The sequence below is a fragment of the Empidonax traillii genome, unplaced genomic scaffold (assembly GCF_003031625.1).
Source record: "Empidonax traillii isolate 1590-97213 ecotype Southwest subspecies unplaced genomic scaffold, ASM303162v1 scaffold178:size2223814, whole genome shotgun sequence".
Classification (NCBI taxonomy): Eukaryota; Metazoa; Chordata; class Aves; order Passeriformes; family Tyrannidae; genus Empidonax; species Empidonax traillii.
The window spans coordinates 320,938-337,378 of NW_020955371.1; positions in this window are offsets into that span (position 1 = coordinate 320,938).

Here is a 16,441-nt window from a genome sequence, read left to right on the forward strand (position 1 = left end):
ATTTAAATGCTTACTATAATAGAATTAGGAGGAAGCATCTGGGTCTAAGAAAAGAAAACAGTCTGCTGCACAAAAAGTAAAAGAAATCTGAAGAGATTAAAATATCAGATTCATTCTTCTCTTACACAACACCAGCATATTAGGTACAAGATCTAACTTTGTTGTGCTTCTGTAAATTTGGTGCCTTCCATAAATTTATTTTATTGGATAGGTTTCTTGGTCAGATGAAATGGTCCATATGCAGATTTGCAGATTTCAAATACTTGTCCCATCTGTACTTTCCTTTTTTTTTTTTTCCAGTTGCCCTTAATCTATGACCAAGAGAAAACCAAGAACAGAGAAGTACTCAGAAAAGCAACCACAGATTCTCCATTTACTGATGAAACAACTCCCTGAAGATGATGTATTATGTTTCCTTTCCATTTTTAGTTGGAAATACTCAAAAGCATGTTAGATGAGTGACCTGTCTTGTCCTATCCTTGTCCTCAAACATTAATTAGTTTATGCTTTGTGACTGACTCCTGCTGACTACTATCTCTGAAGTTAATCATGTCACTAGGGATATTTGTGTAAGCTTAGGTTCTATGTAATAGCACTAATAATAAAAGGAGTTGTAAGGTTATTTGGCTATAGAAGTGCATTGTTTCATGGGGTTACAGGAAACAAGAAATTTTCAGACATCACTGGTGAGAGGAACACAGCAAATAAGAACTGTCTTCGCGTTGCTTACCAGTTCATTAACACCTCCATTTGTCTTTCTTTACTCTCTTCTCCCTCACCCATGGCAATGTCCTATAGAAATGGTATTAGTCCTTGTTGAGAGATAAGGTTTAATGCTTCAGTACACATTTCTGCAGAAAAGCTACATGCAAGGAAGAAGGTATGCTAGAGGACAAGTTACTTGAGATGATTTTTATAGGAATAGAAGAATATACCTCCGTTTTTTAATTTATCCTTTGGTAATGATACCACAGCACTATGGCGATATTCTGCATCTTTTTCTGAAGTGAAATTATACCCTGAACAGCTCCTGAAGATGCAGCTTTTGTACATGGATTTTGCTTTGGAACTGACAATTTTAGCTTTTAAAATATGGGTTTCCATTGCTCTGACCCTGAAAGGCAGAATGAGGACAACTTTTGGCCAAAAGTAACAATCTGGGCCATAAAAGCCTATGGAAGTTCTTACAAAGTTAACACTGGTCATTCTAGCAGCAAATCAGGGTGTTTGTCCCTGTTCTATGGTTCTGATGGGATCTTGAGTTAAGACAGTGGTGCAAATACAGATTAACTGAGGATAGGATAGGATAGGATAGGATAGGATAGGATAGGATAGGATAGGATAGGATAGGATAGGATAGGATAGGATAGGATAGGATAGGATAGGATAGGATAGGATAGGATAGTATTGGATGTCTTCATTTCATAAGCTATATAATATGCCACTGGAAGCATGAAAGCACCAGAAAATATTTCCTGACTGACTTTTTCCAAGGGGGAAAAAGGTACCTGTTGAAATCAGAATAATTCTGACTCTCACAGCACACCTCCTGTGGTACATGTGGATAACAGAACAGCTGTTTCAGTAGCTAACACTCCCCACAAATGACAGCTTGAAGACTTACAGCAACGTCAATCATTTCTCCTGATGCTCAAGCATACCTACTGATGCTAGATCGTAAGTGCAAATGAGATAGCCTCACTTATCCTGCCCTATCAAGTACAGGAACCAAAATGTCCTCATTTGCAAAATGCTGGTGTGATCCAAGCCCAGCAGACCCTTTTACAGAATGGCAGTGACAGGCTGCGAGACTGAAATATTCTTCAAAATTTCAATCACCCAAGGTGAGAAAAGACAGTATTTCATCCATATGTTCTCATTGCATAATTTTTTAAGGGATACTTAAGCAATTTAAATCAGGGACAGTACTGATCACATAATTATATATAAATATTTTCTGAATATGTGCAGTGAAAATGTAATTTTTGTCTAGAAGACTGGTTGGCTTAGCACTTCCTCCAACAACTTGTTTGAATTCAGAGCAGACTGAATTTTTTGGAAACTGTCGTGCTTCAGTAGGCTTTTATTTATTGTAAGTAAAATACATAAAAACTTTATTCATTGTGGTCCAAAATTACCATCACAACCAGGAGTTGAACATGCCCAGCTCTCTCAGCCTTTCCTTGTAAGAAAGATGTTCCAGTCCCATAATCATCTTCATAGCCCTCCACTTGACACACTCCAGGAGCAACGTGTCTCTCTTGTACTGAGGAGCCCAGAACTAGACACAGAACTTCAGATGTGTCCTCACTAGGTCAGAGTAGAAGGGCAGGATCATATCCCTTGACCTGGTAATGCTCTTCCTAATGCACTGCAGGAGACCATTGGCTTTCTTGGTCACAAGGACACACTGCTGGCACACAGACAACTTGTTCAGTAGGACTCCCAGATCCTTCTCTGCAGAGCTGCTTCCCATCAGCTCAGGCCCCAGCCTGTCTTGGTGCCCGAGATTATTACTCCCCAGGTGGAGGACCCTGCATTTGCCTTTGGTGAACTTCAAACAGTTCTTCTCTGTCCATCTCTCCAATTAGTCGAGGTCCTTCTGAAAGGCTGCACAGCTCTCTGGGGTATTGGACACCTCTTCCAGCTTTGTGTCATCAGTGACCTTTCTGAGGAGTCATCTACCCTTTCCTCCAAGTTATTGATGAATATGGTAACAATACTGGGCCCTGTATTGAAATTGGGGCACAGCACTAGCGACAGGTCTCCAACCAGACAATGTGTCCCTAAATGCAACCCTATCAAATCCACTTCACTGTCCAGTCATCCAGTCCACACTTCCTGGTTTGCCTATATGGATGTTGTGAGAGACAGTGTCAAAAGTGTTGCTAAAATCAAGCTACACAATAGCCACTGCTTTCTCATCTAGGTGGTTGTTTCATCATAGAAGGCATCAGGGTTTCTTTCACTCAGTTCTCCACACTTGATCCTCTAAAGTCCAAACTCAGTAACCTTTCACCAAACTGTGTGAGAAGGAAAATGTAATCTCTGACGTCCTAGAAATGTAAAACACTCAGGGAGAAATGGGATTTTTAGGTGGGTTTTATCTTATTCAGCTGTAGCTATCCAAAACCTGAGCTTCTCCACTATCTGTGATGAGAACTGGCAATGGGCAACTATCTTGAAAGATATCACTGAAGGATTTTCTCTTTCTCTCTTGACTATTGGGGAAGCCTGTGAAGAGCCTTGGCCCAGATACTGAGTGGTTTTATGTCTAAAGCTTGGAGAAATTAATTCTATCTGTGGCCATCATAATAACTGTCACAATAATCTTTAGTTATTACAATAAGTCCTTCAGCACAGGAAATATCTTAGTGAATCAGTTTTACTACACTTGATTAATTGCCCTTTCCTCAGTGCTGTGCCCTATCTAGAGCACTGAGAAATCTCCAGAAACGTAAATCATTGTAAAACTTCAAATGCACCTCTGTGCTGAAAGAAACCCTGGTAACTTCAAATTCCTTATGTTTTATGTGAGATATGATACACATCCCATCGAAAAGCAAACTGCTTCTTCTAGGATACTGTAGTGTACTGAAAAGTTAAAATTAAATAAAATAACAATAACAATAATACTAGATATCTAAAAGGGTTAAATAGAAAATTAGATTTAAAATATTTATTCTACTAATAACAATTAATAACATGAATTGTCCATTTACAAGCAAGCCCTACCTATAAATATCTTTCAAAGAACTTCATTCATAGTGGTGTTATGACAAAGTGATTTCCACCTTAAGCTATGAGAGTAACACTCCCCAGGGCCATTAGGGTTGTTTTGTCTGTGTGTTTCCTGGGTTTTGAATTGGAATGAAAAACTGTGATTACTCCTCTTATTGAAATAAGGAATGCAGGAGGGGGTCTACGTTTTCTTGAATAAATTCCTACTTCTGATAAAAACAGGAGTGTGTTATAGACCACCAAACTTGAAGAATATCAGTCCTGGCTTTTCTAAATATATTTGTTAGCTAGGAGGCTCCAAATAGGGTTACAGATAGACATAAGCTAAAAGAATTTGCAAAATTGTGTCCACTTGATCCTGTCCCTCACAAAATGCACCAACTTCTGCTGGATTATGCTTATTAAAAGCTGATGAGACTCATGCTTTTTTTTATATAGTATAGCTTAATCTAAACTGAAGAGATTCAAAAGGAACTGTCTTATTTCTTACTGACTCCAGTAGAGTCAGTCCTCATGCAATGATGGCAAAAATGTCTTTAAAAAGACAAACACCTCGAGGCAAAGGGTGCTTGCTACTAAGTCTTCATCTCCATTTACAGGATTTATTAAAATAATATAAAAAGGCAATAATAGAAACTATCATTTTAGAAAGGTGACCTTCAGAAAGGACATTTCAAAAAAGAATCTGCAATTCTTTACACATAATACACGATGTAGGCAGTCTGCAGCCTCCTGACTCTGGACAGACTGCACTTAAAGCTTTCAGCGTGTTGGTGAAAAGAGTGAGCATGTTAATTGAATAATTGCAGCTTTATATAGTGGTATTTATGTTAGATGAATTTATAATTTACTATTACAGAATGTTTTAACAGATTAATATCCACTTATCAGTATATGAACAACCCCGCATCAATTACACTGAAACTCAGTGAAAGGTACAATAATCACACTAATAGAATAAGTGTACTGTTTGCAGGGCAGTCTTCTTATTTAAAAGAACATGTGAGGCATCAGAAAGGACATAAAGTCCTTGGAAGGGGCATTTGTCTAGTATTAACCTAAAAGATGTATCTGGAAAAGTTCTAGGCTTCTACCGAAAGTCAAATTTAGCATAAACCTAACAAATAAGTTAAAAACAGATAGTGTAATGATTTGGTCCTTTGCATTGCTGAGTATCAAAGGTAAATCCTCACAGTTTCACAGTCCCTCTGAATAACACCGAGTGAATAGTCAATTAAGTTAATAAAGATACGGGATGTCAGTACATTTGCATCAAGCTGACGTATAAGCCCCTGTCTAATGAATGCCTGATAGGAATACCTGAACTTAATTAACCCTCATCCTGTTCAGAATTAGAGTTTTTAGCAGCTTCTATCTAGATTGTCTTTACTGGTGGAAAATTCTCTGTTATCAACATTTACCTCTCCTTCTAACATAGCTTAAAATGTAAACAATGCAGGAAGAGTACTAAAGAGGAATACCAGGATGAAGTAGCTTAAATTTATTACACAAAAAAAAGCTTAGCTCTACTGGATTATATATGGTTGTATTTAAACCAGAAAAGCTCATCCTTTTCAAAAGCAGATTTGCACACTGCATCACACCAGAAACCATGGTGGCATGCCATGGTTTGAGCCACCACTCTGTGTCAGTGGCACGCTGGTACAGGCACATACACTGGTATCACGTATCAGGGAGATAAATGTGCTGCACAGGGGTGTTTTTTTTGTAGTTCATTTAGGAGAAACAAGTTCAGCACTTTGAATATCCCAGCAATAACTCACACAGTATTTGCCTCAGCCTGGTCTCCCCATAAAGGCTTACAACATGATGCAAACACTGTGTAAGACTAACATTTGAGATCTGTACCTCTATCTCTCTTTCTGTTATGGTGAGTGGGCATAAATAAGCACTACTAGGGTGCAATTCATTTTATACTAAATTAAACATCAAAAATAGGTCTCATATGTAACATTTACAACATGTATAACACCCAAGAAGTGCCTATACTCTACTGACAAAAAAGACAGCCTAAGGTCAGATCCGGAATACACGTTGCAGACATTTTTGTTTTTATTGAAGTTAATTGGAACTTTGATGAGAGCTAGATATCCGAAGAGTGTTGATGCTTTGTTTCCTGCTCTCTTTGGCTGTAGGTATGTGTGCTTTTTTCAGTCAAAACTGCAAAGAAACAGCGATTCACAGCCCAAGTACTGTGAACGCACAGCTGTACTGAGGAAATATAGGGGCCATGAGATGTATGTCACACTTAAAATGCATAAAGATCACAGAAAGCATCAGGAAGATAATCCAGAGAGCATAAAAAGTGCATTTAGGATCTAGTCCCCAGTCCATTTCTTGTCTTTGCATGGGACTTCTACCCTGGACTTCCACAGGACAGATTTCAGCCTACTTAAAAGGCTGGTTCAGAGGGTACCTTGGGAAACAGCCCTTGAAAACAAAGGGGTCCAGGAGGGATGGACATGCTTCAAGAAGCAAGTCTTGAGCTCACAGGAGCAGGCTGTCCCAGTGTGCTGAAACACAACCACCAGGAAAGATGGTCAGCTTGGCTGAACAGGGAGATTTTAAAGGAAATTAGGGGGAAAAAGAATGCTTACTGACTATGGAAAAAAGGGCTGGCTACTCATGAAGAGTTTAAGAATATAGTTAGGTCATGTAGAAAGAAAATTAGAGAAACAAAAGCACAATTTGAACTCAATCTATCCACTTCTGTTAGGGATAACAAGAAGTGCTTCTAAAAATAAATCAATAGCAAAAGGAGGGGCAAGGAAAACCTCCTTTCTTTGTTGGACATGGGGGAGAACATACCAAAGATGAGGAAAAGGCTGAGGTACTTAACACCTTCTTTGCCTCAGTTTTCAACAGTAAGACAGGTTGTCTTGAGGACAACTGGTCTCTGGAGCCGGTAGACAGAGACAGGAAGCCAAATAGCCCCCCTGCAATCCAGGAGAGAAGAGTCAGTGACATGCTGAGCCACCTGAATCCACATAAGTCTATGGGACCAGATGGGATCCACTCTAGGGTGATGAGGGAGATGGCTGAAGAGCTCACCAAGCTGCTCTCCATCATCTACCGACAGTCCTGGCTCTCTGGGGAGGTCACAGATGACTGGAAGTTGGCAAATGTCACATCAATCCACAAAAAGGACTGCAAGGAGGACCTGGGAAACTACAGGCCTGGCAGCCTGACCTCAGGTTATGGAGCAGATCATCCTGAGTGCAATCACCAATCACCTACAGGATGGACAAGGGATCAGACCCAGCCAGCACAGGTTTAGGAGGGGCAGGTCCTGTCTGATCAACCTGATCTCCTTTTATGATCAGGTGACCTGCCTGGCAGATGAGGGGAAGGCTGTGGATGCATCTATCTGGACTTCAGCAAAGTGTTTGACACTGTCTCCCACAACACACTCCTGGAAAAGCTGGCAGCCCAGGGCTTGGACAGGGACCTTCTGTGCTGGGTTAGGAGTTGGCTGGAGGGCTGGTCCCAGAGAGTGCTGGTGAATGGGGTTGCATCCGGTTGGTGGCCGGTCACCAGTGGTGTCCCCCAGGGATCAGTGCTGGGACCAGTCCTGTTTAACATCTTTATCGATGATTTAGATGAGGGGATTGAGTCCATCATTAGAAAATTTGCAGATGACACCAATCTGGAGGGGAGTGTCGACCTGCTGGAAGGCAGGAGGGCTCTGCAGAGGGACCTGGATAGGCTGGAGAGTTGAGCTGATTCCAACAGGAATGAGGTTCAACAAGGCCAAGTGCCGGGTCCTGCACTTTGGCCACAACAACCCCCTGCAGCGCTACAGGCTGGGCACAGAGTGGCTGGAGAGCAGCCAGGTGGAAAAGGACCTGGGAGTTTGGATTGACAGGAAGCTGAACACGAGCCAGCAGTGTGTCCAGTCCTGCATCAGGAACGGTGTGGCCAGCAGGAGTAGGGAAGTGATTCTTCCCCTGCACTCAGCGCTGGTGAGGGCACACCTGGGGTGCTGTGTCCAGCTCTGGGCCCCTCAGTTCAGGAAGGATATTGAGGTGCTGGAGCAGGTCCAGAGAAGAGCAACGAGGCTGGTGAAGGTACTTGAGCACAAGTCCTATGACAAGTGGCTGAGGGATCTGGGGTTGTTTAGTCTGGAGAAGAGAAGGCTCAGGGGTGACCTCATCACTCTCTACAACTGCCTGAAAGGAGGTTGTAGCCAGGTGGGGGTCGGTCTCTTCTCCCAGGCAATCAACAGTAGGACAAGAGGGCATGGTCTAAGGTTTTACCAGGGGAGGTTTAGGTTGGATATTAGAAAGAAATTGTTTACAGAGAGGGTAATCAGGCATTGGAATGGCCTGCCCAGGGAGGTGGTGGATTCACCGTCTCTGGGGGTTTTTAAGGCAAGACTGGATGTGGCACTCGGTGCCATGGTCTGGTAACCATGGTGGTAGAGGATCAAGGTGATGATCTCAGAGTCTTTTCCAACCCAGTTGACTCTATGACTGAGGTGACTATTTGGTTTGCACCACAGAAAAGTCCAGGTAAGAACAAGGGCTATATTTCTAAATATAACCAGGCTTTGATTATATCGCAATGAAATATTAGCAATAAATGTTGGCATTCTGAACAATATCACTATCTAAAGGTGCCCTAAGCAAGATAAAGACTTGTCACATTTCAGTGGTACTGCCTTGGTACTGCCTACTGTTGTGGCTTTTGCTTCCACAAGAGGTAAAGTCTTCCACGTACAGATGTGTAGAGAGGGGGAGGTAATTGATCGGTATGTTTTTTTAGTTTATGCACGTTTTATGTGTGTGACAACCACTCTGTTTTTCCTTATATAAATATTTGAGAGAGGCACTATCTATTTATTTTGTTAGCACATGTATAGTTCTATGAACATCCCTTCTCAGTAAAAGCAGCAATGATGCAGAGACCACATCTCCTGGAAAATTTGTGCATATAAATAGAATCATTTTATAATTTACTTTAGACTGTATTTCTGTTCTGATGTGTGGTCCAGGGATGTAGCACCTGAGAAAATACAATCTTTTTACATAAGGCATCACATTCTGATATCTATGGATCATGATTTTCTCCACTGAAAACATACTAGTTGTCTTCATGATGCATCAAAATATTTCATCTCTACAGAATGCATAAGTAAAGTTATTCACAGTAACTTGAATAAACCAGATACTAGACTTAATCACATAGAGCTATTTCCACATCTCATTTCTATTATTAGGTAAAATTGCAGCAGCAGTTCAAAGTTCAGACATACCTAGGCAAGAAGATTAGAGGAAAAAATAATAATGAAAAGGAAACACACTTTGAAAGTGCAAAAGACACAAAGCATTGATCAAGAAAATAGTGACTGAATGAGAGTAGCTGTAGCTGAAAGCCTTCTACCAGAGTAGCTAACGGCCATTTATACAGGAAAATAAAATTTCTGTCTACACACAGAGATGTCAAACACAAATGTAAATGTGAAGAAATTATTCAAACAGCACAATGTGACCACAAGCAAAATACTTCTGTGTCTGGTCACTGTATTTTAAAAGTAAAATGACATAAATAAGTACTGAGGAGAGGACAAACAGAACAACAGAGAGATTCAAAGATTTCTTTGGCAGCTCAAAGAGAAATTGCTAGGTAGTTTTTTAAGAGGGAGAAAACTGCATGGAGGCTAAGAAAAAAAATAACTCTGCAAGAAATTAAAGTGTTTGAATGGAAATTGCAGTCATACCAGCAACAGAAGTAAAACCTACAGTATTAAACTGGTCTGGAGGTTTTTTTTTTTTTTTTCTTTTTAAGCAGAGAGAACTTAACTTCTTCTGCACCTGCCTTCAACTCCAGCTACTGCACAGACAGAATGCTTCTTAGCAAAGGCAAATATCCAGAGACTAAAAAATTATAAAAACAAACCGCCAACAAAGTCTTTGTCTATATAATTCAAAACTAGGTTAGACCACTGAATCTAAGCTGTTCCTATTTACATGTCTGGAAGCTCCTCAGAGAGCAGTAAATCAGATTTGACAGCCACGGGTGGCATGCCCATAGCACGTGTCCATAGCACAAATCCATGCCACATGCCCTAAACAAGACTGAAATTTGCCCCTCTGGTTTACAGCGAAATACTTTAAATGTTCTACATGCTCACGGTGGGGCAAAGTGTGGTGACAGCCTGTCAGAAGGCACAAGTTCCCAAATACACACATTAGTGACAGGCAGGCAATGCCCAGACATAGATAGAATTCCGCAGGAGCTTAAGTGAAGTGTTTGCTCAAGCACTGAGATCAAAGGACTTCTTATGGTGGTCTTTAGTATCTATTTTGTGCTTAAAAAAAATGAGTTATTTGTAGACTTTCTCTTATTTTAGTCCAACATCAAGTGCACTTTTTCTTTCTAAAGCATCAAATATCCGAACTAGGGTGAATAGACAAATTTACCTGAACTAGGGTTCATTAAAATGGGCAAGTGATGCCTGTGAGATATTAGCAAGGAAAATTAGGATTTAGAACATAGAAGTTCCTTCAGAGGTGGTGGTATATTGATGACAGAGGACATTTTCCATCTTGAAATCAAAAACTGAAAAATTGAGTAAATTCCTTTGTATTAACTGAAGGCCCAAAGAAAAGAGATATACCAGGAGAGGAGGGAAATGGGAAGTGGGAGGAAAAACTGCAAGACAGCAGAAGAAAATAATATCCGCATAATAACTCTTAATATTTATTTCTTAAAAGACAAAACTTTGCAATGTTTTCATAAGTTAAGAATTCTTTTTGGGAAAAAAAAAAAAAAAAAAAGGCATGTCTCCATTCTTTATTTTAAAGTCAAGTTTCAAAAGCTCATCTCGTTGTAATTTTGTGTTGCATCAAGAAGCATGATCATGACTAGACCAGTCTCAAGTCTTTGAAACTTTTAGTGTCAAAATCTAGTTTTTACCCATTGTTTAGAAAGTGTAAAAAAAGCCATCAGTTATCATACAGAAAACTCATGCACTATGCCCCAGGTGCATTTCCTTAACAGAGACAAAAGCAGTATGTTAACTATCCCAGAATGTGTCTTACCTTCTGTACCAGCTGTTTTTTCTGAATTCGTGCAGACATCTCCAAAGGACCATATATCCCACCTGGAGATAGGCTTATAAGATCTGGGGCTGAATTGCTCTTCTGAGTTACTTCTGATCTCTCATAGTGATTAGTTTGGATCAGCCAATTAAGTATTTGTTAACTAATTAAGTGAGGTTACTGTATCTGTGGTGTGTACATTCATTCTACTACTGCAGCAGAAAATAGAGGCAGTTAATGATTCCAGGGCTAAATTATAATTTATTAATGAGAGTGTGGGAAAAGATGCAAAGCCTTCAGTTTTATTGTTACAGACAAGAAATAAAAAAATTACATTAGTTTTTAGCAGTTAAAGATAATAAAATTATAGCAGGTAAATGAATACTTGGCTTACTAGCAAATACCAAGTAAATGCTAAAAAGAGCTCATGTGGGCCCTAGAAGGAGTGTGGAAGAGGCAGTACTGTCCTAAACCTTCATATATGCTGAAATCTGTAATGAGCATTCATTCTTACCTTGCAGATCAGAAACCCGAGCAAATGAAAAGCAACTATTTTTAATGTATTCTTCTAATTTAGGGTTATTTAGGGTCTTAATGCAACACCTCCCTGAATAGGTAGACAAATTGACTTAGAAACGAGGACACATTTTTTATGGGTTTACTCAGCATTTAGTTATGTAGATAGAGAGAAAAAAAAATGTAAGTGGAAGTAGTGTGAAGAACATATTGTTTCTTTCAGATAAGAAATGTTTTATGAATTCCTATGAAGTGCAGGAAAGTGCATATTGAAAAATTATGCCATCAATAATATAAAATTGAAGGAGAGAAATAGAACAAGTTAGGCCTGCAGCATTTTATTTATGTAAAAGAGCTCTTTTATAACTTTGTCCTCATAAATAAAGAAAAAAATGTTTAAAACTTTTTTTTTATAAATCTTTGTTTTCTCTCTACTGTTGAAATAAGATATACAATAATTAGTAAAAGATACTGAGTGTAGTGCCATGTCTTTAAAAGCAGCATATATGAAAGATTTATTTTGACATTGTTCAAGTCTAGGGTGCAAAAGGAAAAAACCCCACAACTTATTGCTTATTCCATTATAATACTTCCTGTTGGTAGAAGCACAGTGGGAGATATTTACCCTTACTTATATCTGGAGGTAATGCTGTTTGCAGAGGTGACATACCAATTTTTATGTTCAAAGGGACACTCATCAGTGATACAAATAATTGTACTAGTACTATGTACAAAACTGTCTGTAAAAATTGTACTCATTAAGTGTTCAGGGAAAGGAGAGGGGATAGAACTAAAACATGACGTGGGCAGCTTTTCCAGAGTGCATATATTCTGTCATAGTTATTAGGGAATTCAGTCTTAGTATTGATCCTGATAGAGTACACTGTATTCATATATGAGATGGTAGGCAGTTCCCTGGGTGTCAAAGCTGTTGTCCTCAGAGTGGGATCAGTTGAAAGGAAGGGCAAAACCTGATCCAATGCCATCAACTCAGAAGGGATGAACAGAGCTCTGCCATCTTGTAATAGCAGAGGATCAAATTAGAGGGACCCCCAGTTATCTACCATGGCTCTATTTGTGCAATGGCAAGCTACAGTAAAAGTAATATGAAGAAATATAGGCAGAAGTATTCAGAGGAGACAAAAGCTTCTAGAAGGTAAAATAAAAAAAAGAAGTGGTGGTCTTCATCACATTTTAGGACTATTTGGAAAGGGCAATATGCTAAAAGACACATTGGAGTTATTCATAATATAATAAAACTAATGGAAAAGGTAAAATATGGCAGTAAAAACTGGACCTTTCTTGACTAACTTGCAGTTAAGAGTCAAGAAAACGTCAGTGGTTCAGATCTCTGTAGTTTTTTATATATTGCATTTTGAACATCACTTTCTGGCTGCAGGAGTAGAGTGTGAGGCAGTCTGCACTCTCGATAGGCCTCCAGAGAACAGCAAAAATGGCTGAAAGCTGTAGAAGTGCATAAAATGTGGTCTGCACCTTTTTTTTGTTTTTTTTTTTTGTTTCCTGTATAAGATGGGAGTGATCCCTGTGAGCTTAGGAAGCTGTTCTGTGCACTGCAGCATGGCTTGGCTCAGGTACGGGGTTATGTCTAATGCTGCTGCTGGACTCCCTGCATTGGAGCCCCTAGTCGGGGAAAAAGTTATGAAGTTCAGAGGAGCAACACTTTTATGAATCTATAAAGAAATAAACCATATTTAAAGTATTGTTTAAAAAAATAGATTAACAGAAAGGTGCATCTCTATTAACTGAACTGCTATGGGATTAGATAAAGGAAGAAAACATTGCTATTAAAAATGGTCAGTCTGGGTGCAAACTCCAGATAAGTGCTTGAGGACAAAAAAAACCCACATCACCATTCCAATGTTAGTCTTTAACGTGAAATTATATCTTTGGCTGGAAAACAGCTCTTTATCTGACACAGAGCATGGGGCTTTTGTTTACGATGTTTATTAGGGCTTACCAGGAAAGGTGGCTAATGTAGGGTGATAAGAGCATTACTAATTTTCTTTGACAAATGGCTCTCAGATATTTTCCATTGTGAATTGTACATTAAACTGCAATATCTTTCATGAATTTCCTTTTCTTACAGCTATGCAATACTGATTCCACACCTATCATATGGCAATTCTAATGCTCATACACAACGGAGTAGTATAAAGGGAGCTAAGAAAACAAGATTATAATAAATAAACATAAGGCTGAATATTTTTGCAGTCATGCTTCTTCAAACAAGCTGTAGCTATATGAAGCCTGAAGTAATTCAAAAATACATACCTAATCCACATATATTAAAAGAACTTATCTTGTCTTACCAGTATAATTTTTAATTTCCATTGATTCTAAGATCTACCAGTACTACGGATACTGCTTCCAGCTAAGCTAAAGCTGACAGACCTGCTTTTCCGTATAAGAGGTGAGACTAGTTTTACTCTTGGCAGCAATTTCCTGAATAGTAGGAAAGAGGGACAAGTAAGTACCAAGATGAGATACTTTGGTTATAGAAATCATTCCCTGTCACTCTCCAAAAGAACATCAGAAATGTTTAGTTCAAAATATCTATAATAAAATATCAATTTCATAAGCATTTCTAGCTGAGATAACCAGTTCATCAGGCAATCTCTAAAACCTCTAAAATTCTCTGGTTTTAATCAACTAAAACAAAAACATTCAAGCTGAACACAACCAAGTTCTGGAACTCATAAGTGAAAATTAAAAGCCTTGGGAATGTGTGGTAGCAAGTTTTTTTTTTTAATTTTCACCATAAAAAAATTTGAAATTGATTAGTTTTTGTTTTACTGGGATAAATATAAAGTGTTTGAAATTGGTCTGAGGGCCTGTGGCATGTTTCACAGTGATCCCTCTCACCCAGACAGCCTCTTGACAACTTTTAAAACCTTGAGGAAATCAAATAACTGGATATGAAGTTCTGTGTCCGTCCCTCCAAGGATTTGGGACAGTGGAAGGAAATCTTTGCTTTGGAAAATGTGCTGAGATAGTGTAATTCTTGCTAATTAAAGTCAGACAATTTGCCTCAAAGGGACAGAAATGGGAATCATCTGATCTGGACTCTGTATTCATTCTTGCCTAAGCTTTTGTTATCTCTCACTATCTGTGAGTCTGGAAATTTTTTTTCCATCACCTAAGACATTTTTTGTACAATTTGAGTTGATTTATCACTTAAGGATTCAGCATCTTTTAGCAATCAATACAAGAGCCTATATACTCTTGAGCACTTAACCCCTGCATGGTTTTCATGTCCCCCATGATTTCTTTGATTTTTTTGGCATTTCTGTTCAATATCTTTTACTTTTGACCACAAGAGAGATTATTTGTTCAGCTGAAACAGGGAGTTTCAGTATATGTCTTCTTTGCTGTTCCAAAGTGTAAAGGTTATCTTCACTTGTGACACCTCATAATGTTGATTTGCTGTGTTTTGTTACTCTAATTCAGGAACCATATTGAAAATACCAAAATACTGAGCATAGAGCACTGAACAGTTATCCAAGAACCACTACTTTCAGGAAATCTGAAAGATGGCAAAATTGGAATGAGCAAGTGTTAGAAAACGCCAGTCCTTATTATAACCACCCTGTCAAATCACTATATATTTCCCTATATTAATAATCATAATGTAAAGATAGAGGGTGCAGTGTGTTTACCCTGGCTGGACACCAGGTGCCCACCATGGACATCCATGGGCTGCAGGGGAACAGCTGCCTCACCATGGTCTTCACCAAGCAAGGGAATCTCTGCTCCGTCAGCTGGAGTACCTTCCCCCCATCCTGTGGCACTGACCCTGGTGTTCTTTAGCATACTTTCACTCTTCTCTTCAGGCTACAGTTGGAACTGCACAGGGACTTTATTCCCCCTTCCTAAATATGTTATCTCAGAGGTGCTGTCACCATCCTTGATGGCCTTGGCCTTGGCCAGCAGTGGATCCAGCTGCGAGTTGGCTGCAATTGGACATGAGGGAAGTGTCTGGCAACTTCTCACAGAAGTCACCCTGCAGCCCCCTACTAGCAAAACCTAGCTACACAAACCTGATACCCACCTCTTTAACCCAATTCTGGTTTTAATATTAGACATAGCATCAACAAAGACAAATCAGAACCTGAGCTGCAGCCACAGGGGCATTAATAAGAGAGAAAGATATGTGATCATCCCAGTCTACTCAGATGTCAGGCCACATCTGGAGTGCTCTGTGAAGTTCTGATCCCCAGACATCAAGAAAGACATGGACAGACTGGCAAAGAAGCAAAAGATGGCCATGGTGATGATGAAAGGTCTAAAAAATCTGTCCTGATTCTTTCCCACTGTGGAGGAGATGGCTCAGGGGCACCTCCTCACAGTATTCCAGTACTTAAAGGGTGGCTACAAAGATAGAGGCTCTCTCTTCACAGAGAGCCACATGGTGAAAACAAGTTATACTGGGAGAGGTTTCAACTCACTATAAGAAAGATATTTTTAAGATTTTTTTTTTTTTTTTTTTTAGAGTGAGAACAATCATTCCCCAGAACAACCTCCCAAGGGATGTGGCAGAGTCCCCACCACTGAAGGTTTTCAAGATGAAATAATCTCATAATTTCACTTTCCTACAACAGGCTGGACCAGATGATCTTCTGAGCTCTCTTCCAACCTGGCTGATCTGATAACATCTAATGACAATGATTTCATGGTTTCATTATGCACTTCGAGAAAAAGTACCTCTTTTTTGTTTTCTTTCAGCTTGCTACCTGCTAATTTTATTTGGACCTCCTTCAGATCTTTCATAAAGTAATAAATAAATGTTTCCTGTTCACACAAATTATGAATAATCATGATTTTATAGATCTTTTTCTTAATCATCTTTTTTCCTATACAGAGAGCTTTAATCAACATAAGCATAAGCCATTCCTCACTAGTTGCCTTTCCTCCTACTCTTTATAGTTTCCTATATGTTTTTAGTGATAAGGGTTACCAAAACTGTAGTCAGATACTCATAGAGTGGGCAAACCATAGAGCTGCATGTGGCATAATCATGTTTTCTGGGTTTTTTGGTGGACATGATTGCTTGGTGCCTCTTAACAGTTCCTAACATTTGTTTTGCTCTTTTGACTGCTTGT